The sequence below is a fragment of the Chiloscyllium plagiosum genome, chromosome 1 (genome assembly GCF_004010195.1).
Source record: "Chiloscyllium plagiosum isolate BGI_BamShark_2017 chromosome 1, ASM401019v2, whole genome shotgun sequence".
Taxonomy (NCBI): Eukaryota; Metazoa; Chordata; class Chondrichthyes; order Orectolobiformes; family Hemiscylliidae; genus Chiloscyllium; species Chiloscyllium plagiosum.
This window is the reverse complement of record NC_057710.1, coordinates 139,944,415-139,961,564: the sequence shown is the minus strand read 5'-3', so window position 1 is coordinate 139,961,564 and position 17,150 is coordinate 139,944,415.

Below are 17,150 nucleotides of genomic sequence, written 5' to 3'. Positions count from 1 at the left end.
GGATTAACCATGGTCTACATCACTGACAAACTTGGAAGGATAGCTGTGACCAATGAGTCACCAAACTCCTCACTGATCTCTGTGAAGCTCCCGGACTGATTTACTGCTAATCCCCAGACTGGTTAGACTGGACCTTCGCCAATCACCAGACTGCAATGATATGGACTGTCTGACCCTGAATGCCCTAGTGGCTGACAGGCCAGATCCAAACTCTGGATTGTGATTAGATGATGTCCTTGACTGACTGTGGCACAATTCACCACTGACAACAGTCTCCCTTGACTTGACTTTGAGACAAGGCATATTCATTATGCTTGATGTGTGTGCTGCTGTTGTGATATTGATGTAGCATTGTGCCATACAGAAACAAGATCACCCCCTTGAACAATTGCTGCTGGCAACTATGAAAATATGCCTAGCTTTTTTATTTGCATTACAATGCAAAATAAGACAGACTGCTGTGATCCTCTAAGTTCTGAATGATGCAACATTGCAGAATTGCAATGAAGGTGTCAGTAAGCATTGAACAGATAATAATTTATCTATTATAAATTAGATGGAAACGTTCCATGATGATGTAGTGAGGATGGTGCATACCTGATGCCGATCTCTGTGGATGAGGTGCACAGGCTGTCTGTGGAGTGCGCCCTGAAGTGTTGAGAAAAGTTGAGCTGGATGGACGCCTGGAGAAGCAAATGTCAAGCTAGATATGCCACATGTCCACTTTGGCTTTCGTGTTGGGAATTGTCACCATCCAATTTCTCCTCAATGCCTGGGAAAATAGCAACTTGCATATACTAAAGTCCTTTAGGGAAGGAAACTGCCATTCCTTACCTGATCTGACCTACTTGTGACTCCAGAACCACAGCAATGTGGTTGACCCTTAACTGCCCTCTGGGCAACCAGGTAAGGACAATAAATGCTGACATAGCCGGCGACACCACATTCTGTAAATAAATGTTTAAAAATGAGATGAGAATTGGTAATAATGTGATGCTAATGCACGAAAATACCCTATTGCTACTCATTGAAAAGATATTGGGTGGCAAATCAATTTTTTCAACAGTGAGAATCTCATTTTTCCCATCTCGCAATATTTTTCAACTGACTCACCATTGGCTGCTTTGGTCTAGGGTGGGAAAATTCTGCCTCCAGTCTGGAGCTACCTGAACAGCAGGATGATTCTCCCATTGAGGGTAATTTCATCATCAACTGAATAAGACAACATGCCAGAGATCATTATACTGACAGCAATTTCCGAAAATAAAATTTGGTAGCATTATTGTTTACCACCTGGTGAGTTTTTCACCAGCTCATTAGTTTATTGAAACTGCAGCTAACAGTTTTAGCTCACAATGTAGCACCTGTTTTAGTTTAAATGCTTTATGTCATATTTTAATGTTTCATGCTATTTCATTGCTACTTAAAATGCAGTCAGCAACAATTTTTAAAACCAAGCTGGGATGGTGTAAAAATAGCCAGGTGGCAATCTTATTAGTAATATACTGCTTTTCTGCTAGCAGGTAAAACAATTCTTTCATTTTCATTTATCAGATGTCTCATCATTATATGGCCTTTCTTAATGGAAAAAGTTAAAAATAAGTTGGAAAAATTGTCTTGAAGCCATGGAGAACACAACTGTAAAATTTAAAATATTCTTTGCTAACTTTAAAAAATGTCTCATTGATTATGAAATTCTGTTTCAGAAGGAAGCAAGCCACTGTATCAGTTATAATATTCCATCCTGAGCCTCTGAATATTATATATTCAATATTTAATTAACTGAATTCAAATTCCAAGGGAGCTGGGATTTGAACTCATGTTTCCAGAACTGCAATCGTAATTATTCATTCCCAGACCACCAACAAATTGTGGCAGCAATGCACTACAGAAATACACCATGTTCCCTTGACACTGCTTTCTGAACCTGCAACCTCCAAGTCATAGAAGGACCAGGGCAGCAGATGCAGGAGAAAACACTTCCACCTGCAAACTCCCTTCAAAAGCTACACATCATCCTGACTTGGAACTGTCTCACTGTTCCTTCACTGTGTCTGGATCAAGGTCCTGGAACTCTCTTCTTAACAACACTGTGGGTGTACCGACACTACATAGACTGCAGCCTTTAAGAAAGTACCTCACCACTACCTTCTCAAGGAAAGGCAATAAATGTTGACCTTTTTAGTGATGCTCACACCCAAGAAAGAACAAAAATGAAATTCTGTTTCTAGTAGGTTGTTAGTCATCCTTCCATTGCTTCACAATGTCCTTTAAAACAAATAAAAGGATTGAAAAGCAACAATTAACAGAAGAAGAAAACTGTGTGGGTAGTCCTTTTAATTTAGTTGTGTGAAAGACACTCAGTCATACTGACTATCTCAATCTTAGGAGTAAACATAGCTCCAGACCTTTAACAGGATTTGTAGTTTGCCTTCATGATCACAAATGTCACTCTTAACCTGGGAGTGTAGGAGGAAAAGCACGCAAATTTATTTCATCACCATCACAACTGGCGAGGCATTTTCAAACTAGCACTTGTTCATCACCATTTAGCACATACAGAAAGGCATTGGAACAGATTACAATGTCTACACAGTTGGTTTCTGTTCAGAAACATGGATAATGGGAGGGGAAGAGCCTATGAGACTGAAAGGGAAAAAAATGGAACATATTTTGTAACATCAGAATTAACATCACTGGTTATATTTCTACTGCTGACTCTCCTTCTGTGTGATTGCCTGCCAATATTTATCAGTAGCTATCTGTCTGTACATGTACCTCACTCTTTCTTTCTCCCTTTCTCTTTTTTATTAACTATATTTCCGAGACAAATTCTTGATCATCGTAATAAATGTCTATCTGTCAATCTCTATCAGTCTCTTTATCTGTAGGACTGACTCTCTCTGTAACTGTGTAAACTCTTAACTATGTATATCTTATCTGCTTCTCTCTTTGTTACTACATTAATTTCATTCTCTGTGTATCTCCTTTTTAACTAATTCAGGATCAACCTGCAATGCAAAGATAACCTCTGGCTTCTCTTCTCAATTACAAACTGCTTTTTGGAATACCTTACCCCCACCACACTGAACTCCAACAGTAAGTGCAAGGACTTCATGGACTTGTCATTGGGACCAGCTACGGAAATAGTGTCTAGATTTCGCAGTAGCATTTGATAAGATATCACATGAAAGATTACTTGACAAGATAAAAGCATAAGGCTGTGGTAGTGTATGTGCATTGTGCGCATGTGTGTAGTGGTGAGCAAGTAAATATATTAGTTTGGAGGATTGGTTAGTGTGGGAAAAGATTTGCTAACCCACGATAGGCCCACAAAAGCAAAATTGGCCAAACTGTACCAGAACACCCAGAATTCCTGAGCAACTCACAAGCTGGATCAGACAGCACACAGACAAGGGAATACACTGTAAGCTCCCATGGACATGACAGAGCACCACAGATATGTCAAAGCCCTAAGGGCAGTTTCACAACCCAGCAATACCAAAGCCACACAAAGAGCAGGACAGACAGACAAGCACCAGCAAAGGACATGCTGCAGGAACAGGACAACGGAAGTATCTCACCACTTTAGAAGAGACTTTAACACCTACCTGTGGAGATGAATGGAACCATGATACTGTCAGGATGTTGCATTGTGTGAAGGAACAGGACATTCATCCGATTAAACTGTTTTCCAATTAGCACCCTTGTAACTAAATTACTCCATTTCCAGAAACATTGTAGTTTCCCATTTCTTAATCAGTGTCATTGTGCAGCATTACTATAAAACTGGTCTCAGCCTCAGCTCTGGGAGGAGAAATCTGATCTACCTGTGCAGACTGTCAGTTCTGTGTCAGCCTAGTCAATTTCTTGTCCAGCAATATCGCTTGCAATAAATTGTTTGTCAATTTCACTTCAAGCTGTGTTTTGTGATCTCTAACCTATTGGGCAAATTTCTCCGACAGCTAACAAGAAATCGAGAGTCGACATAAATGATTCATTTTCTAATGGAAAACAGATAACAAGTAGTCCAACAAAAATCATTGTTTGGGCATCAACTGCTAAAAATATCTCTAACTTAAACATCAACCAAACTTATACAAGCATATAATTAATATCAGGATGCTTCTATCACAGTTGTAGAGAAGGTATGCGTTCAAATTCAACTAGTCCAGAGGTGAGCCAGAGTGGGAAGAGGTAATGGCCCAGTGGTATTATAACTAGACTATTAATCCAGAGATCTTCGTAATGATCTTGGGGATCTGGGTTTGACTCTCATAATGGCAGATGATAGAATTTGGATTCAATTAAAAATCTGGAATAAAGAGTCTCAGGATGACCAATGGTGATTGTGAGGAAAACCCAACTGGTTCACTAATGGCAAGGAAACAGCCATTCTTACCTGGTTTGGCCTACATTTGATTCCAGACCCACAATGTGTTTGACTCTTAACTCCCCTCTGGATGTGGGCAATAAATGCTGACTAAGCCACTGATACCCACATCCCATAAATAAATTTAAAAAGGGTGGGTTAAAACATTTCTATGGCGGGTAGTCTGAAGGTCCTTGTGGTACAGTGTTAGTGTCCCTATTTGCTATCTGGGACTCTTGCCTAAAAAGGAGGTAGAGATAAGAAAATAAATTGTGAAGAGGTGTAAAGGTGTATGGATATTTTAAATGAGTGAGACAAGATTTGACAATGAAGTACAATGTTAGATAATGCAAACATGGTCCATTTTGGAAAAAAGAATAGAAAAATAATATATTATTTAAGTTGAGTTAGACTGTAGAAATCTGAGGTACAGAAAAATCCAGGCATCCTACTAACTGCAATATGCAGGAACAGCAAGTAACTAGAAAGGCAAATAGAATTTTGTACTATTGCAAGGATAATAGAATATAAAAGTAGGAATGTTTTTGCTGCAGCGTACAGGATATTGATGAGATAACATTTGGAGTCTCCTTATTTAAGAAATGACATAATTGCATTAGAAGCAGTTCAAAAATCAGTTCTCAACGGATTCCTGGGTTGACAAGATTAACATTATGAGGAAAGGATGGATATGTTGGACCCATATCCATTGGAGTGAATGAGAGGTGATCCTATTGAATAATATTAGGTCCTGAGGGGATGTGACAAGGTAGCTACACGTACAGATGCCTCCCCTGCAAAAGAGACTTGACATTGGGTGAAATATCCTGCCAACTCATTCCAACCTGATGTTCCAACATCCACCCTTTCCTCCTTCAACTAATTTGCCAACTCACTGAATATTTATTTACCTGAGTACAGGAGGAAAACTATAGTTCTATTTCTTAAAGTTCTATATTGAAAACTATTGAGAAACTATTTATTTATATATAAAAACACATCTTGACAGTTTTTTTGACAAACTTGATACTAACAGTTCTAAAGAGTTAATGTACCCTTGAGGCACAATAGTCTCTACTGTTAATAATCCCAAAGGATAAATTACTTTAGCATTCCTGATCGTCACTCCAATCCATAAAATGTCCCAGGACCATTATCGATAGGAAGGCCATATTCCTCCAAACAGGTCTCCTAGCTATCCAAATTAATCCAGAAAGTTCAGACCATACATTTAGCACATTTAACATTCATGCTCTGGGTTCCACACTGCAGGGATGCCAAACTCCCATTTCAATGGAGGTTACTGATAAGTTAAATGGCCAGCTGCCTCCATGAAATGTGCATGCACATCCACTCCCACTCCAGTGAAAATGGGAAGCAATGTTTTTGGGGGTGTGACTGGTTATTTCAGGGTATTTTTACCATTACAGAGAGCTTTGCCATCCTGGTGGAAATTTGGATCGAACGATTTCCTATTTAAGACAAGTGAGGAGACGGTCCTCTCTGAGTTTATCTTGTCCTGCTCTCTTCAATTTTTTCCCACCAAGTGCAGGTCACTCAACTTCCCTTCCTGGCCCACCTGCAAGAAAATATTGCCAGAGTTTTCATTTCCTCAGGTCCATTTCCCATCACTTTGAATCTGCCATCACAACCCCTCATAAGAAAACTATCCCTGAAAAATCTGACCTTGCAAACTATCTCCTTTTTATTTTAAAAATTACTTTATTCATAAAAAGAACTTTATATACATACATAGTCACTGAAGCAATTCAGTTCTATACAACAGCAAATGAAGAAGCCAAAAGACATTGGGGTTTGACGCTATCTTATAAACAAACCAAAAGTGTTTCTTTCTTGTACAAGGCTATTGATAAAGTACAGATTTGAGACAGTCCAGGGAATTCCTTATGAACTCAATCCTTAAGCCTCTCTTTGGTAGACTGGAATAAAAAAAACTCTTACAGTTTAGTTTAATTTTAATCATCCCCTTCATTTACTAATAGCATCACTGTTACAACATAATACTGATACTTATAAGCTAAACTAATTGGGTTCTAATAACCCAGGAGAGTAGACCATCAGCTCTTCAAGAACCCTGGCAGGCTACTCCGTTGTACTATCACAAACTATCGTTATACACAAGTTTACAAAGGCTGTACTGTCACAAACACAAAAAGTTAACAAAAGCACTGCATGTTCTGAACTAGACAGATAATAGTGAAGGTCAATAATTCGGGACAGAAGTTAATTGATAGATTTTTTTTTGAGTTCAGAATCAAACATTGTTATTAATTTCACAAAGGAACAGCCGTGAATGTTATCACTCGGTGCCCTGTTTATACCGATTCACTGATGTTAAGGCAAATGTTCTTAATAGTCTTATCCTCCCTGCCTGTCTATTTTCTAGTGTGCAGCAAATGTGTTCTATAACTCAACATTACATGTTAGTCTAAATGGCTAAGGACAAGTTTTAAGGCTATAAACTTTCTCACTATATTTACAAACATTTGAGGCGTTCTTTTCACACTGCGCCTTGGCAACAGCTGCCCCAAGCTTTAGTGCGTCCCTCAGAACGTAGACCTGGATCTTGGAATGCACCAGGCTGCAACACTCCATCGAGGTTAACTACTTGCTTTTGTTTTAGGGCAGACCAAAAAGCATCTTTCACTGTGTTGTTGGCCCTCCAGGCACACGACGTTTGTCTTGGTGTGCGTTCGTACAGCAGACAGTAGAACACACAGAGTCCTGCATCATGGAGCAGGTCAGAATTAACAGTTTTTATAGAAAAATATACTTTATTCGTAGAAAGAAATCTTTGGTAAACGTACAGTCAATGGAGCCATTCAGATCGATATTCTCTTTACTTATAGGGAACAAATTAAGTCTTTCATGTTCACCGTACACTATATTTACAGTTGGCATTTAGCTTAGGCATCAGCAGGACCCAGTTACTTAATGAACTCCCATTATTCTTTGGCAGAAGGACTTTACACGGTGGTCTTTCCCCACTGCACCTTGGCAGCAGCTGCCTCAAGCTTTAGGAAAGCCAACGTGGAGACACATCGTGTGGAAGATTTAATGCAACGCACGATAATGCAGGCAATTTTGAAGTTAATAAGTTAGTCATGTCTATTCATCAACACTCCTGTCACTGGGGGGGACTGTCTGCATCCCCATGGTGTGGATGAACTGTTCGACCCTCTCAGGGCTGAGGTAGCTGTCCAGTTCCTCCCTGGGGCCATTTTCCCGGTCTGGTGTCATCAGGGTGAGAACAAGGTCAGCAGAGTCCAGTTGTGAGTCTGACAGAGGGACTGTTAGAGGATGGCAACTCTCAGTTGCCTGGAGCTGTCGGTTAGTGGGGACCCCCTGGTTGAGTGGAGGCTGAGCTTTAACAGTCCCCTCAGAGGTTCGGGATTACTTCTCTCTCTTTCCCCAGTGGTGCTCTGCTTCTTTTTCTGATGATGGACGTCCTTCCACCCTTCTTTGCCATCAGAGGAGCTGCTGGTGTCATCCTCATGTAGCTTTCTCTTTCCACTTTGCTGTGAGGCTTTGGTGGAGAGGGTCTGGCAGGCTTTCCTTTTCTTGTTGTATTTCAACGTTATTCACTCCTCCACCTCCTTGCTTTCCATCTCTTCCATTGATTCCATCTGTTCAGCTGGAGGTTGGGTCAGTTGCTGTGCCTCCAAATGGTGACAGTCTGTTCCACTCCAGCCTGTCCTCCTTTCTGGGTGTCTCTTGTCTCAGTTCCCTTGCTAGATGATGGTGCCTCACTGATCTTTTGGGGTCCACGGTTCACATTGCCACCTCCGGCCAACTGAGCATACGTGGCACACCACCACGATGGGCAGGCCTTGTCCATGTGGCCTGCTTCCCCACACAGGTTACAGCTTCTGGACTCCTTGTAGTCTTTGGTCAGGTGACCATCCTCTTTGCAGTTCCTAAAGACAATCACTTTACAGTCTGCGAACGTGTGCCCTGCCCTCCCGCAGGTTCGGCACACTATAGGCTGCCCTGCATATGCCAGGTAGCTTCTATTCCCTCCAACTGGAGCTGGAGGGTGGGCAGAGGATGTTCCCACTAGTGACCATCTTCAGAGTCACCTGAACCTGCCTCTTACTGGTCCAGATTCTAAATGGGTCTGTAACGACAGTGCTGACTCTTCTAAGCTGTACGTACCATCCCAGGAAGATCAGGACATCTGCTGCTGGGAAGTGTGGGTTGTACATCACAATTGTAACAACCCCGGCTCCTCAGTGGCACTGCAGACAAGATGGAGAAGAAAAAAAAAACCTTCTTTCTCCTCACTTACCTTCAGGAGACGCTCTCATTGCTTCATGTTCACGAGAGTCACACCAAAACATCTACTATAGGGGAAATCCTGCAGGCAGTAGATGTCTGCTGCTTGGAACCCACAGCAATCTAATAAGATCCTCTTTAGGAAAATGATGCGATCGACCAGTGTGCATTCTTCAGTCACCCTGATTCTGTTCCGGACTCCCTTGCCTGGGTCACGGGTAGCTGCTGAGTCCATTGTTCCAGGTTGGCTTTTCCCTGAATTGGCATTAGGCCGAAGCCAGCATGAAGATCCACAAGAGCAGGTCAGCTCAACCAACGACTCTCCAATGTCCAATCACAATCCAGCGATGATTCCAATAGCTCTGATGACTCACAAGCAGACACCCGTTCTGATAAGAACAGACACTTGATCTTAACAAAAGGCCAAGCAGCTCAGAACTTTGTTTTATTTCAAAAATTTATTTTATTCATAGAAAATAAATCTTTTGTACATGGACAGTTAATGAACCTGTTCTGATCTATACTCTTTTTACTTACAGACAACAAATTAAGTCTTTCATGTCCACCATACTCTATAGACAGCCTCTTGGCATTTAGCTGAAGCAACAGTAGTGTCCAATTATTGAATGGGCCCCCCTTATTCTTCGGCAGAAGGATCTTGCACGGTGGTCTTTTCCCACCACGCCTTGGCAGCAGCTGCCCCAAGCTTCAGCGCATCCCTCAGCACAGTCCTGGACCTTGGAATGTGCCAGTCGGGGTTAACTCCTTCACCTGGAAGACCAGCAAGTTTCGGGCAGACCCCAAACAGTGTCTTTTACCGAGTTGATGATCCTCCAGGCAGAGTTGATGTTTGTCTCGGTGTGCGTCCTGGTGAACAGACTGTAGAGCACGGCGTCCCACATCACAGAGCAGTTTGGGACAAACCTCGACAAACACCACTGGATTTCTCTCCAGACTTCCTTTGCATTGGCACATTCCAGAAGGAGATGTGTGACAATCTTGGCCTATCCACAGCCACAAGCAGCTCAGAACTATTTTTTTTCAAAAATATACTTTATTCATAGAAAATAAATCGTTTGTACATGGACCATTAATGAACTCATGCCAATCTATACTCTTTTTACTTACAGATGACAAATTAAGTCTTTGATGTCCACCAATACTCAGAAAGCAGATCAGAACTATTACTCCTAATGAACTTCCCTTTCTTCCGAAATTCATAACTGAATATTTCCAATCAGGTTTCTACCCTTGCCATCCCATTAACAGTACACTGGAGAAAGTGAGGTCTGCAGATGCTGGAGATCAAAGTTGAAACTTTATTGCTGGAACAGCACAGCAGGTCAGGCAGCATCCAGGGAACAGGAGATTCGACGTTTCGGGCACAGGCCCTTCTTCCTGAAGAAGGGCCTGTGCCCGAAACGTCGAATCTCCTGTTCCCTGGATGCTGCCTGACCTGCTGTGCTGTTCCAGCAATAAAGTTTCAACATTAACAGTACACTACCTATCACTGTGTACATGGTAAACCATGCCACTTTATCATCTTGTTTTGTCTGTAGCCTTTGACATGAATAACCATACCATCTTTCTCTAATGCCTTTCTTCCTTCCTTCAAATGGACAAAATTGCCCACAACTAGTTCCAACTTTATTTATCAAGTCATAGTCAGTGAATCCCCTCCTTTGACTTGTCTCTTGCTTAAGTACCATTACTTCTGGAGTTCCTCAAGATGCAGCATTGGTTTCTACCCATTTCAAATCTACATGCTTGCCCCTGACAGCAGCATCAGAAAACACAGTGCCAGGTTATATATATATAGACAATATCCAGCTTAATTCACTACCACCTCCCTTAACCCTTTCACTGTCTCTGATTTATCAGACTACTCATTTGATGTAGATTTCTGAATGGGCTTAAATTTCCTCCAAGTATTGGGATGACCGGTCATCAACTTCAATCCCCTTGCAGACTGCGATCACTAACCACAGACTCCAATGCTCCCTCTATCATTATCAAACGTTAAACTGGATTATTTGCAACTTTAGAGTCATATTTGATCCCAAGATGAGCTTCCAACTACATATCAATTCAATCATTTACATAGCATACTTTCATCTCTGTAACATTACCCTTCTCCATCCTACTTTAGCTTATCTACTGCTGAAATATGCATTCATGCCCTTCTTACCCCTGCATCTAATCACCCTCATATTGTATTGGATGGCTTCCCATCTTCCTCAAACTTGACTTAATCCAAAGCTACCCATCTCCTAACTTACACATAGATTACATTCCCTACAGAACGGAAACGGGCTATTTGGCCCAACAAATCCGCACCGGCCCTCTGAAGAGTAACCTACCCAGACCATTCCCCAAGCCAATATTAAACGCTGACTAATGCACCTAACACTATGGGCAATTTAGCACGGCCAATTCACCTGACCTGCACATCTTTGGATTGTGGGAGGAAACTGCAGTACCTGGAGGAAAAATATGCAGACATGGGGTGAGGTGAATGTGTGAACTCCACACAGACAGTCGCCCAAGGTGGGATCTGAACCTGGGTCTCTGGCGCTGTGAGGAAGCAGTGCTAACCACTGAGCCACCGAAACTTAGACCCGTTCACCCAGCAACCCTATGTTTGCTGACAGCATTCCCTTGAAATTTTTTGCTGGCTGCATCAGGCTCTGAGGTCCATTCATGACAGTGATTCCCAGAGCCAGAAGTAAATGTGCCATTGATGTGCCAACATCGATTCCTGATAAAGGGCTTAGGCCTGAAACATTGATTCTCCTCGGATGCTGCCTGATCTGCTGTATTTTTCCAGTGCCAAACTTTTCAAGGTGCCAATACAAATTATCATACACAGAACTTTTGAATGGCTGCTCTAGGTCCAGTAATGCCTCAATTTTGAAAGCTCTCCAGGGTTTTGCCCTTCCTATCTCTAAAACCTCAAAGCCCCTGAGATTTCTGTAGTCTTGCAGATTTTTGATCTTATTCAGTCCACCAATGGCACCAATGCCTTCAGCTGTCTTGGATCTTAACTCTGAAATTCACTTCCTGAATCTCCCCAGCTCCCTATAATGCTTCTTGAAGACTTTGCTTAAAACTTATCTCTTTAACCAAACTTTTAGTTAGCTGTCCTATTCTGTTTTCTAATGGCTTGGTATCAGCATTTGTATGATTCTCACTCAAGTGTAACATCTGGAAATGCTTTTCTATGTATAATCCATTATAAAGATAAGAGTTGCTGTTGTCACTCTCTGTTTTTAAGCTTTTTGTTCCTAAGGCTGCAACCTTATAGAGTCATAGAGAAACCCTTCGGTCCAATTCGCTCATGCCGACCAGGTATCTCAACCCAATCTAGTCCCATCTGCCAGCACCCAGCCCATATCTCCCCAAATGCTTCCTATTCATATACCCATCCAGATGCCTTTTAAATGTTGCAATTATATCAGCCTCCGTCACTTCCTCTGGCAGCTCATTCCATACACCCTCTGCGTGAAAACGTTTCCCCTTAGGTCTCTTTTATATCTTTACCCTCTCACCCGAAACCTATGCCCTCTAGTTCTGGACTCCCACACCCCAGGGAAAATACTTTGTCTATTTACCCTTTCCATGCCCCTCATGATTTTATAAACCTCTATAAGGTCACTCCTCAGCCTCCGACGCTCCAAGGAAAACAGCCCTAGCCTATTCAACCTCTCCCCATAGCTCAAATCCTCTAACCCTGGCAACATGCTTGTAAATCTTTTCTGAACCCTTTCAAATTTCACAACATCCTTCCGATATTACATGCAATATTCCAACAGTGGCCTAACCAATGTTCTGGACAGCTGCAACATGACCTCCCAACTCCTGTACTCAATACTCTGACCAAGAAAGGAAAGCATACCAAACGCCTTCTTCACTATCCTATCTACCTGTGACTCCGCTTTCAAGGAGCTATGAACCTGCACTCAAAGGCCTCTTTGTATAGCAACACACCCTAGGACTTTACCTCAAAAATGTGGATCCAGTAATCAAGTGGGAAACCTAGAAAGCTTAAGCATAACCATCATTGACTTTCAATGCAATCACTGTTAGAATGTGTGAGGTTAACAAGCCAAGCTATTTTAGGTGATCCATTCATATTAAACAGCTGGGTTACTGAAGAGTTTTTAGAATCACTTAGCAAAAGATAGCTGATTGTCACAGGCAAGAACATTCCTGATGAAGGGTTTATATCTGAAACGTTGGTTCTCCTGCTCCTCCTGCTGTCTGACATGCTGTGCTTTTCCAGCACCACACTCTTGACTCTGGTTTCCAGTATCTGCAGTCCTCACTTTCTTCTCCTGATTGCCACAGGTAAGAACATGGCTATGAACACAGCAGAGCTGTTTATGTAAATCAAGGTTCAGCCTTGATTTACATAAACCATAATCTTGGTTGGAACCCTATAAACAAGAGGAGGGCACTATCTCTTATAAAGGCTACAATAATGGAAGCCTCACAGGAGCCATTAATGAGATTGCCATATGCATCCAGTACAAATTGTGCCCCTTTATTTTGCCACAACTGCATCTGACAACTACCTCGAAGGTCAAAATAAATTATGTTTGAAATCAGAAGATTATAACTTTAGTTGACATCTCTGTAATTGTGCAATGCGTTTTGGATGTTAGCTAATGATTGGATTAGTACGTCTTAATAGTTTTAGAGTTGAAATAAGGGATTTCAAAAGGGGAGATTGTGTGACCTTAATTGTATCATTGTTATCTATACCTGTACTTTCTATGTAAGGCTCTGTACAATGGTAAATAATAAATAGTGCACTTGGAAATGTTGAATGTTTAACATCTTTTGCAAAAACTCTTTACATTAGGAAAAGTCAGTCCAAGATCAACTACCTGTACCTCAACTATTTTACTTCCATGTTTCCATTCAATTAACAGCAGGGGGCGCAATATTGCCAATGAGATGACTGACTCTTCTGATAAACATTAAACAAATTAATCAGTCCCTGTTGGGGTGCTGTAATGAAACTAAAATCTAAATTAATCTAAAATGAAACTAAACAGTTAAAGGAAACTTACAGATCTGCAACAGAAATTTATTGAATTATGGGCAGCAGGGTGACACAGTGGTTAGCACTGCTGCCTCACAGCGCCAGAGCTCCGGATTCAATTCCCGCCTCAGGCAACTGTCTGTGTGGAGTTTGCACATTTTCCCCGTGTCTGCATGGGTTTCCTCTGGGTGCTCCGGTTTCCTCCCACAGTCCAAAAATGTGCAGGTTAGGTGAATTGGCCATGCTAAATTGCCTATAGTGGTAGGTGAAGGGGTAAATGTAGGGGAATGGGTCTGGGTGGGCTGCTCTTCAGAGAGTCGGTGTAGACTTGTTGGGCCGAAGGGCCTGTTTCCATACTGTAAGTAATCTAATCTAAAATAAAAAAAAGTAATGTAATCTAAAATACATTGAAATGGCAGTTCCAGGAATGATGATGCACCCAAATCACTTATGGAGACAACCAGTCTCTGAAAGCCCCCAACATATTCTAACCTCAAGTATGTAAAAGCACAAGGTGCTAATTGAAGTTATTAGAGCTGGGAAAAAGTGAAGAAGGCGAAAGACAAAAAGGAGATGTTGAATGGCTACATCCCATTTTATCGATAGTTCACTAAATGTGCTGTATAGAGCTGTGAGTGATGGAAGCAAGCGTGAAGGAAAGATCAAGAGGTTTAGGAGGTTGCCAAGGATATAGGCAGTAGTAATGGAGTGGCATGATCCTAGATGCACTCCAGGAAGGGTCTTCAATCTCTACCCCCTTATTGCTGATGAAGGGCTTATGCCCAAAACATCAATTCTCCTGCTCCTCAGATGCTGCTTGACTTGCTGTGCTTTTCCAGCACCACACTCTCTACTCTGATCTCCAGCATCTGCAGTCATCACTTTCACCTAAACATGAGGAAAGTCAAGACATTATGACTATGACTCTATATACCTACACCCTGCTATACATATCAGCCCACCTCCACATTGTACCTTTCTAAGAGGCTGCAGCATATTACTTCCCATACCCACTCTCCTCATAGCTGCATGTTTCCTAGCAACCACCCAGTAATTCTGCTTCCAACATCAAAGATATCAGGAAGGTTGGTCTGCCATGGAACAAAAACTTAGTAGTAACTGGCCAAAAAACTTTTGTATACACCTGTATAATGACCTTTTTGCACTTAACATACCAGCTGCACACTATTGGATTTTTCAAATATTCCTGGGTGATCCCTATGCGTCCCAACTCCTTGTGCATACAGTTGATGACACCCCTGCATCTGTGGGAATTTAGCCAGAGCTGCAAATACAAGTGTCCACTCATTCTAACTGGCAACATCACAGGCAAAATTGATGTAATTGATGATTCAGGAGAAATAGACCTTTATGATGCATTTGTGGGCCACCAACGAGATTCTACAAATATCCCCAGCAGGCAAAGAGAAACGGCTGTTAAGTGTATTTCATCAGTCCTCATGTAAAGGGCACAAATAGCATTCTAAAATTACTAAATAATTACAGAGCTATCGCTAGAGAAAAAGTATTCAGGAAATTAATGGGACTAAAGGCCATTAAGTCTAAGACTCTCTTGTTTTCCTTTCACTTTAATATACTGCTCAGTTTCTCCAGAACACTCTCTCTGTGTTTCTGTCTAATATACTGTGTCCTGGATAAACAGCAGTACATTAGAGAGAGAAAAAAATCAGGGAGAGAGTGTGTTTCCCGGAGAAACTGAACAGTATATTAGAGAGAAAAAACAGACAGACAGAGTGCCCTGGAGAAACTGAACAGTATGTTAGACAGAAAATACAGAGAGAGTGGGCCCTGGAGAAACTGAGCAGCATATTGGAGAGAAAAGACAGAGTTTGTCCTGGAGGAAGAAAGGGAGAAACTGTGCAGTATATCATAGAGTGAGAGCGTGTGTCCTGGAGAAACTGAGTACTGTATTAGAGAGAAAATACAGACAGAGTGTCCTGCAGAAAGTGAGCAGAGAGAGAGAGAGAGAGAATGTATCCTGGAGAAACAGCATTCTCTCTGTTTTTTCTCTCAAATACACCACTCAGTTTCTCCAGGGCGCTCTCTGCCTGTCTGTCTGTATTTTCACACGAATATACTGCTCAGTTTCTCCAGGACACACAGTCTCTCTCTAATACAATGGTCAGTTCCTCCAGGGCATTCTCTGTTTGTATTTTCTCTCTAATACGTTGCTCAGTTTCTCCAGGACACACTTACTCCATCTGTCTGTCTGTCTTTCCTCTCTAATAACTTGCTCTGTTTCTCCAGGTCACACTCTCTGTATTTTCTCTCTAATATATTGCTGTTTCTCCAGGACAAACTCTGTCTTTTCTCTCCAATATGGTGCTGGCATATTGGCATAGAAAACATTATGGCACAGACAGGGAACACAGGGGGCTAACACCTTCAACATCTTAACACCTTTTCTGGGCTGACACCAATTGTTACAGTTAACCTGAGAACGTTACTTTTTTTTTTAAAGTTTTGTAATTTTGGATGGACCACACTCTACCACAAACCCACAGACAAACTCACAATGCTACACTTCTCCAGCTTTCACCCAAAACATTAAAACAGCCATCCCCTGTGGACAAGCCCTACGCGTACACCGGATCTGTTCAGATGAGGAGAAATGTGACAGACACTTGGAAGTACTCAGCGATGCCCTCATAAGAACGGAGTACGATGCTCAACTCAATCGGCCATCAGTTCTGACGTGCCACAGCAAGGAACCGTAATGACCTCCTCTGGAGACAGACACGTGCTGCAACCTACAGGGTACCCTTCGTTGTTCAGTACTTCCCAGAAGCTGAAAAATTATGCCATGTTCTTCGTAACCTGCAATACATTATCAATGAGGATAAGCACCTTGCCCACACCTTCACTGCTTGGCTTTAAACAACCGTCAAACCTCAAACAGATCATTGTTCATAGCAAACTGCGCAGCTTGCAGGACAACTCCACACAACCCTGTCATGGGAGAGGTTGCAAAACGTGTCAGAGTGCATATGGATATCACCGTTACACATGGGGACACTCCCACCATGTACGTGGCAGGTACTCATGAGACTCAGCCAACGTTGTCTATCTTATACATTGCAGACAAGGATCCCCTGGGGCATGGTACATTGGGGAAACCGAGCAAAGGCTACGGCAACGGATGAATGGGCACCACACAAGAAACAACAGACAGGAGGGTTCCCTCCCAGTTGGGGAACACTTCAGTGGCCCAGGACATTCAGCCTCGGACCTTCGGGTGACCATCCTCCAAGGTGGACTTCGGGACAGGCAGCAGCGAAAAGTGGCCGAGCAGAGGCTGATAGCTAAGTTCCATAGCCATAGGGAGGGCCTCAACCGGGACCTTGGGTTCATGTCACATTGCAGGTGATCACCATTGCACTACACACACACACAGATATTCCTACACACACACAC